The sequence below is a fragment of the Dendrobates tinctorius genome, unplaced genomic scaffold (assembly GCF_039654945.1).
Source record: "Dendrobates tinctorius isolate UK_male_01 unplaced genomic scaffold, ASM3965494v1 ptg000115l, whole genome shotgun sequence".
NCBI lineage: Eukaryota > Metazoa > Chordata > Amphibia > Anura > Dendrobatidae > Dendrobates > Dendrobates tinctorius.
The window spans coordinates 16,960,638-16,968,569 of record NW_027361783.1 but is presented as its reverse complement, the minus strand read 5'-3'; positions in this window follow the sequence as shown (position 1 = coordinate 16,968,569).

Here is a 7,932-nt window from a genome sequence, read left to right as displayed (position 1 = left end):
TGTATGTAGCATGCATGTAGTATATATGTAGTATGTATGTAGCATGTAGTATGTAGCATGCATGTAGTATATATGTAGTATGTATGTAGCATGTAGTATGTATGTAGCATGCATGTAGTATATATGTAGTATGTATGTAGCATGTAGTATGTATGTAGCATGCATGTAGTATGTATGTAGCATGCATGTAGTATGTATATGGTATGTATGTAGCATGTAGTATGTATGTAGCATGCATGTAGTATATATGTGTTATGTATGTAGCATGCATGTAGCATGCATGTAGTATATATGTAGTATGTATGTAGCATGTAGTATGTATGTAGTATGTATGTAGCATGCATGTAGCATGCAGTATGTATGTAGCATGCATGTAGTATATATGTAGTATGTATGTAGCATGTAGTATGTAGCATGCATGTAGTATATATGTAGTATGTAGCATGTAGTATGTATGTAGCATGCATGTAGTATATATGTGTTATGTATGTAGCATGTAGCATGCATGTAGCATGCATGTAGTATGTATGTAGTATATATGTGGTATGTATGTAGCATGCAGTATGTATGTAGCATGCATGTAGTATATATGTAGTATGTATGTTGCATGTAGTATTTATGTAGTATGAATGTAGCATGTATGTAGTATGCATGTTGTATGTATGTAGCATGTAATTTTTTTTTTTTTTTTTTTTTTTTTTTTACATTTAACACATTAGCCGGATGATGGGACTACTACTGTCCCATCATTGGCTAATGTGTCAATCACTGTCATGGTAGCAGGCATCGCCCGATGGGACTTGTAGTCCCATCGGACGATGCCTGCACAGACCCCCGGAGCCTGCACAGACCACCGGCAGGCCGGCACAGCCCCCCGGCAGGCCGGCACAGCCCCCCGGAGCCTGCACAGCCCCCCGGCAGGCCGGCACAGCCCCCCGGCAGGCCGGCACAGCCCCCCGGAGCCTGCACAGACCACCGGCAGGCCGGCACAGACCACCGGAGCCTGCACAGACCCCCTGGCAGGCCGGCACAGCCCCCCGAAAGGCCCGTACAGACCCCAGAGAGGCTGTACAAGGGCAGGAAAGGGTTTTTCTTATTCCGATACCGGAAGTCCCATAGACTTGAATGGGACTTCCGGTATCGGAATCGGCGATACCGATACTTTTTTAAAGATCGGCCGATACCATCCGATACGATACTTTGAAGTATCGGACGGTATCGCTCAACTCTAGTGGTGGAACTTGCACTATTGCTGACTGACTAAATACTTTTTTGCCCCACTGTACCTTAAGCCTAAGTAAGGGCTATGTGTCAAAGAAGGAGAAGGAAAGAGTGCTGTATCAGATGACATGAACTTCACAATCACCTGACTGCAACCTAATTTAGACAATTTGGGATGGATTTGGCCAAATTAGTGATGCAAAGAGAGAAACTCCTTGAAGACTTTTGGAAAGTCATTTTGGGTGACTACCTGACCTGATGAAGCTGCTTGAAAGAATGCCAAGGGTGTTTAACCCCTTCACCCCCAAGGGTGGTTTGCACGTTCATTACCGGGCCAATTTTTACAATTCTGACCACTGTACCTTTATGCGGTCATAACTCTGGAACGCTTCCATGGATCCTGGTGATTCTGACATTGTTTTCTCGTGACTTATTGTACTTCATGTTAGTGGTAAAATTTCATTCAAATAACTTGCGTTTATTTGTGAGAAAAACAGAAATTTGGCGAAAATTTTGAAAATTTCGCAATTTTCCAACTTTGAATTTTTTTGCCCTTAAATCACAGAGATACGGCACACAAAAAACTTGATAACTAACATTTCCCACATGTTTACTTTACATCAGCACAATTTTGGAACCAAAATTTTTTTTTGTTAGGAAGTTATAAGGGTTAAAAGTTGACCAGCGATTTCTCATTTTTACAATACCATTTTATTTCTAGGACCACATCACATTTGAAGCCACTTTGAGGGGTCTATATGATAGAAAATACCCAAAAGTGACACCATTCTAAAAACTGCACCCCTTAAGGTGCTCAAAACCACATTCAAGAAGTTCATTAACCCTTTAGGTGCGTCACAGGAATTTTTTTGAATATTTAAAATATTTTATTGTGCAATTAGTCCTGAGTACGCAGATACCTGATATGTGGGGGGGAACGACTGTTTCGGCGCATGGCAGAGCTCAGAATGGAAGGAGCGCCGTTTGACTTTTTCAATGCAAAATTGGCTGGAATTCAGATTGGACGCCATGTCAGGTTTGGAGAGTCCCTGATGTACCTAAACAGTGGAAACCCCCTACAAGTGACCCCATTTTGGAAACTAGACCCCCCAAGGAACTTATCTAGATATGTGGTGAGAACTTTGAACCCACAAGGGCTTTACAGAAGTTTATAACGTACAGCGGTACAATTAAAAAATCATATTTTTTCCACAAAAATGATCTTTTCACCCCAATTTTTATTTTCCCAAGGGTAACAGGACCCTAAAAGTTATTGTGCAATTTGTCCTGAGTACGCTGATACTCCACATGTGGGGGTAAACCACTATTTGGGCGCATGGCATAGCTCGGAAGGGAAGCAGCGCCATTTGACGTTTTTGGCTGGAATTGAGATCGGACACCATGTCGCGTTTGGAAAACCCCTGATGTACCAAAACAGTGGAAACCCCCCACAAATGACACCATTTTGGAAACTAGACCCCCTAAGGAACTTATCTAGATGTGTGGTGAGAACTTTGAACCCCCATGGGCTTCACAGAAGTTTATAACATAAAGCCATACAATTAAAAAATCATATTTTTTCCACAAAAATGATATTTTCACCCTCAATTCTTATTTTTCCAAGGGTAACAGGACCCTAAAAGTTATTGTGCAATTTGTCCTGAGTACGCTGATACCCCACATGTGGGGGTAAACCACTATTTGGGCGCATGGCAGAGCTCGGAAGGGAAGCAGCGCCATTTGACGTTTTTGGCTGGAATTGAGATCGGACACCATGTCGCGTTTGGAAAACTCCTGATGTACCAAAACAGTGGAACCCCCCCACAAATGACACCATTTTGGAAACTAGACCCCCTAAGGAACTTATCTAGATGTGTGGTGAGAACTTTGAACCCCCATGGGCTTCACAGAAGTTTATAACATAAAGCCATACAATTGAAAAATCATATTTTTTCCACAAAAATGATCTTTTCACCCTCAATTCTTATTTTTCCAAGGGTAACAGGACCCTAAAAGTTATTGTGCAATTTGTCCTGAGTACGCTGATACCCCACATGTGGGGGTAAACCACTATTTGGGCGCATGGCAGAGCTCGGAAGGGAAGCAGCGCCATTTGACGTTTTTGGCTGGAATTGAGATCGGACACCATGTCGCGTTTGGAAAACTCCTGATGTACCAAAACAGTGGAACCCCCCCACAAATGACACCATTTTGGAAACTAGACCCCCTAAGGAACTTATCTAGATGTGTGGTGAGCACTTTGACCCCCCCAGTGCTTCACAGAAGTTTACAACGCCCGTGCGTGAAAATAAAAAATTCGTATTTTTTCCACAAACATGATCTTTTAGTCACCATTTTTTTATTTTCCCAAGGGTACCAGGAGAAATTGGACCCCAAAAGTTGTTGTCCAATTTGTCCTGAGTATGCTGATACCCCATACGTGGGAGAAAACTACTGTATGGGCACACGTCGGGGCTCGGAAGGGAAGTAGTGACGTTTTGGAATGCAGACTTTGATGGAATGGTCTGCGGGTGTCATGTTGCCTTTGGAGAGCCCCTAATGTACCTAAACAGTGGAAACCCCCCACAAATGACACCATTTTGTAAACTAGACCCCCCAAGGAACTTATCTAGATGTGTGGTGAGCACTTTGAACCCCCCAGTGCTTCACAGAAGTTTACAACGCCCGGGCGTGAAAATAAAAAATTCGTATTTTTTCCACAAACATGATCGTTTAGTCACCATTTTTTTATTTTCCCAAGGGTACCAGGAGAAATTGGACCCCAAAAGTTGTTGTCCAATTTGTCCTGAGTATGCTGATACCCCATATGTGGGAGAAAACTACTGTATGGGCACACGTCGGGGCTCAGAAGGGAAGTAGTGACGTTTTGGAATGCAGACTTTGATGGAATGGTCTGCGGGTGTCATGTTGCCTTTGGAGAGCCCCTAATGTACCTAAACAGTGGGAACACCCCACAAATGACACCATTTTGTAAACTAGACCCCCCAAGGAACTTATTTAGATGTGTGGTGAGCACTTTGAACCCCCAAGGGCTTCACAGAAGTTTATAATGCCAGGGCATGAAAATAAAAAAATCGTATTTTTTCCACAAACATGATCAATTAGTCCCCAATTTTTTTATTTTCCCAAGTGTAACAGGAGAAATTGGACCCCCAAAAGTTGTTGTCCAATTTGTCCTGAGTACGCTGACACCCCATATGTGGGAGAAAACTACTGTATGGACACACGTCGGGGCTCGGAAGGGAAGCAGTGACGTTTTGGAATGCAGACTTTGATGGAATGGTCTGCGGGTGTCTTGTGCGTTTGGAGAGCCCCTGATGTACCTAAACTATTGAAACTCCCCACAAGTGACCCCATTTTGGACACTAGACCCCCCACGGAACTTATCTAGATGTGTGGTGAGCACTTTTAACCCCCAAGTGCTTCACAGAAGTTTATAACACTCGGACGTGAAAATAAAAAAATCATTTTTTTCCACAAAAATGATATTTTTGCCCCCAATTTTTTATTTTCCTAAGGGTAACAGGAGAAATTGGACCCCAAAAATTGTTTTGCAATTTGTCCTGAGTAGGCTGATACCCTACATGTGGGGGTAAAACACTGTTTGGGCGCATAGCAGAGCTTGGAAGGGAAGGAGCACAATTTGACTTTTTCAACTCAGAATTGGCTGGAATTGAGATCAGACACCATGTTGCATTTGGAGAGCCCCTGATGTGCCCAAACAGTGGAAACCCCCAATTCTAACTCCAACCCGAACCCCAACACGCCCCTAACCCTAACCCTAGCCCTAACCCTAGCCCTAACCCTAGCCCTAACCCTAACCCTAGCCCTAGCCCTAACCCTAACCCTACCCTAACCCTAACCCTACCCCAACACACCCCTAGCCCTAACCCTAACCCTAACCCTAATGGAAAAATGGAAATAAATACATTTTTTTTATTTTATTGTTTTTCCCTAACTAAGGGGGTGATAACGGGGGGTTTGATTTACTATTTATGGCGGTTTTTATGTTTGGCAGCTGTCGCACGCTAAAAGACGCTTTTTATTGTAAAAATAGTTTTTGCATCACCACATATTGAGAGCTATAATTTTTCCGTATTTTGACCCACCGAGTCATGTGAGGTCTTATTTTTTGCGGGACGAGTTGACGTTTTTATTGGTACCATTTTCGGGCACGTGGAATTTTTTGATCGCTTTTTATTCTGATTTTTGGGACGCAGAATGAACAAAAACCAGCATTTCATGAATTTCTTTTGGGGGGGTGCGTTTACACCGTTCCGCGTGCGGTAAAATTGATAAAGCGGTTTTATTCTTCTGGTCAGTACGGTTACAGCGATACCTCACTTAAGTCTTTTTTTATGTTTTTGTCGGTTTTATGCAATGAAAACTATTTTATATAAAAAATAATTATTTTTGCATCACTTTATTCAGCGAGCTATAACTTTTTTATTTTTTCGCTGATGATGCTGTATGGTGGCTCGTTTTTTGTGGGACAAGATGACGTTTTCAGCGGTACCATGGATATTTATATGCGTCTTTTTGATCGCGCGTTATTACACTTTTTGTTTGGCGGTATGATAATAAATCATTATTTTTTTCTTCGTTTTTTATTTTTATTTTTTAAGGGGTTCGCTAAAGGGGTTAACTAATGGGACAGTTTTATAGGGCGGGTTGTTACGGACGCGGCGATACCTAATATGTGTACTTTTATTGTTTTTTTTTATTATTATTTCCAAAAAATGGATTTATTGGGGGAATTTTTTTTTTTTTTCTAATATATTTGGCGATTTTTTTTAATTATTTTTACACTTTTTTTTATTTTTTTTTTACTTTATTAAATAGTCCCAGGTGGGACATCACTGTCCTGTGACAGATCGCTGATCTGTCACATCACAGATCACTGTGACAGATCAGCGATCTGACACAGGCACTGCAGAAGGCTTCCTCATGCCTGCGCTTTGCAGGCACTGAGGAAGCCAGCTTCCTGCAGGCCCCTGAAGGCCCCCGTCGCCATCCTGGATTCGGGGGCCTGGAGGAAAGGAGCCCCCCACAACAGCGCTGCACATTGTGCTGCCGTGGGGGGCTCAGGGAAGCACGGAGGGAGCCCCCTCCCTGCCGATGCTTCACTTTAACCCCCGGTACACCGCGATCGTGTTTGATCGTGGTGTGCAAGGGGTTAACGTGTCGGGGGTGGTCCGTGACCGCCCCTGACACATTGTGCCGGGTGCCAGATGTGATAATCAGCTGACACCCAGCCGCGATCAGCGGCGCTCACCACGTGGGTGCCGCTGATCGCGGTAGACGTACTATCCCGTCCACGGTCATACAGGCCCGGGTACCATGGACGGGATAGTACGTCGGATGTCAGGAAGGGGTTAAAGCTGTCTTCAAAGTAGATGAGTATACTTTGAGGAATGCACTGTTTAATACATATTCTGATTACACACATGTTTCTTTACTTCTTGCATCCATGTTTTACTTCATTGTTTTACTGCCCACAGTCTGAATTTAGAATGTACACATTCCTCTAAGATCGATGAAAACATATGGATGAACAAATGCATCCAAACTTTTAAGTGGTATTGCAATTGAACTAAATTTCTTAAAGTAAAATTCCTGTTTTGGATATGATATTACTGCACGTAATCTTTTAATTTCCATTCTTTCTATGCCACACTTTTATTTATTAAGTGGGTCCAATCTTTGTAATCTAACTAATCTCTATAGGTAACAAATTTTTCCTAAATACACATATGCTACATTAAAACCACAGATTTTGGTATCAAAAATATGGGTCTACTTGTCCCTCTGCCACACTATTAGAAGACAATGTCCACCTTAATATTTATAAAACATTTTCATAGTAGTTAGTTCTCTGGTTTTACTTCTTTATCCTCTCCCACTGCAATCTCCATATTACAGCTTGGGACATGAAATTATTTAGTGATCTGCGACACCACTTATAATGAGAATAACTATTATCAGAATCTCTTTGGCGCTATGCAGGATCTGTACAAATCAATCACACTTTCGAATGGTATGTTCTCCCCATGTTAGTTGTACTAAATGTTATAAAGCTGTACCAAATATTTTGTAATTGAAGGAAAAAATACATAACTCCCTTATCTGGAAAACATAGCAAAAGTATTGTCTCTTTTTTCATCCTCTACTATAAATTTGACAAATTTCTCCACTCTTATGAGCTTCATTAATTGACTTACATAAAATGTTGAGCAAAAAATTACCAAATAATTAAATAGAAAACTGATAGTGTAAAATCCACATTTTTTGTTCCTGCATCAGATTTCATATTGTTTGTACCGTAGAAAAGTGAGTGGTACTAGAATTGTGCTACAGAATTAAAGTGAAATAGTCAGTAATGACTGAGTAATGATCATTGAGACAATTCTTATAGACATTTCAAGCAAATAATAAAGCAAAAACAGGAGCCTACTTAGGCAGGAAGGAACAGAACAGGCTTTCAAGAAGATTAAGAAAGAGGAATTTCCATGTACATTGCTATATTTACTGCATGAATTGAAGAAGAGATGATTTATGCATGAATGGAAGTGATTAGCAGATGGGTAAAGATGAAGGTCATTGGAAAACATTAAAAGAGACGATCATTTAGGAAAGGGTGGCACTTATCTAAGTAAAACAGATATAATGGAATATATTATGTTAGAAGAT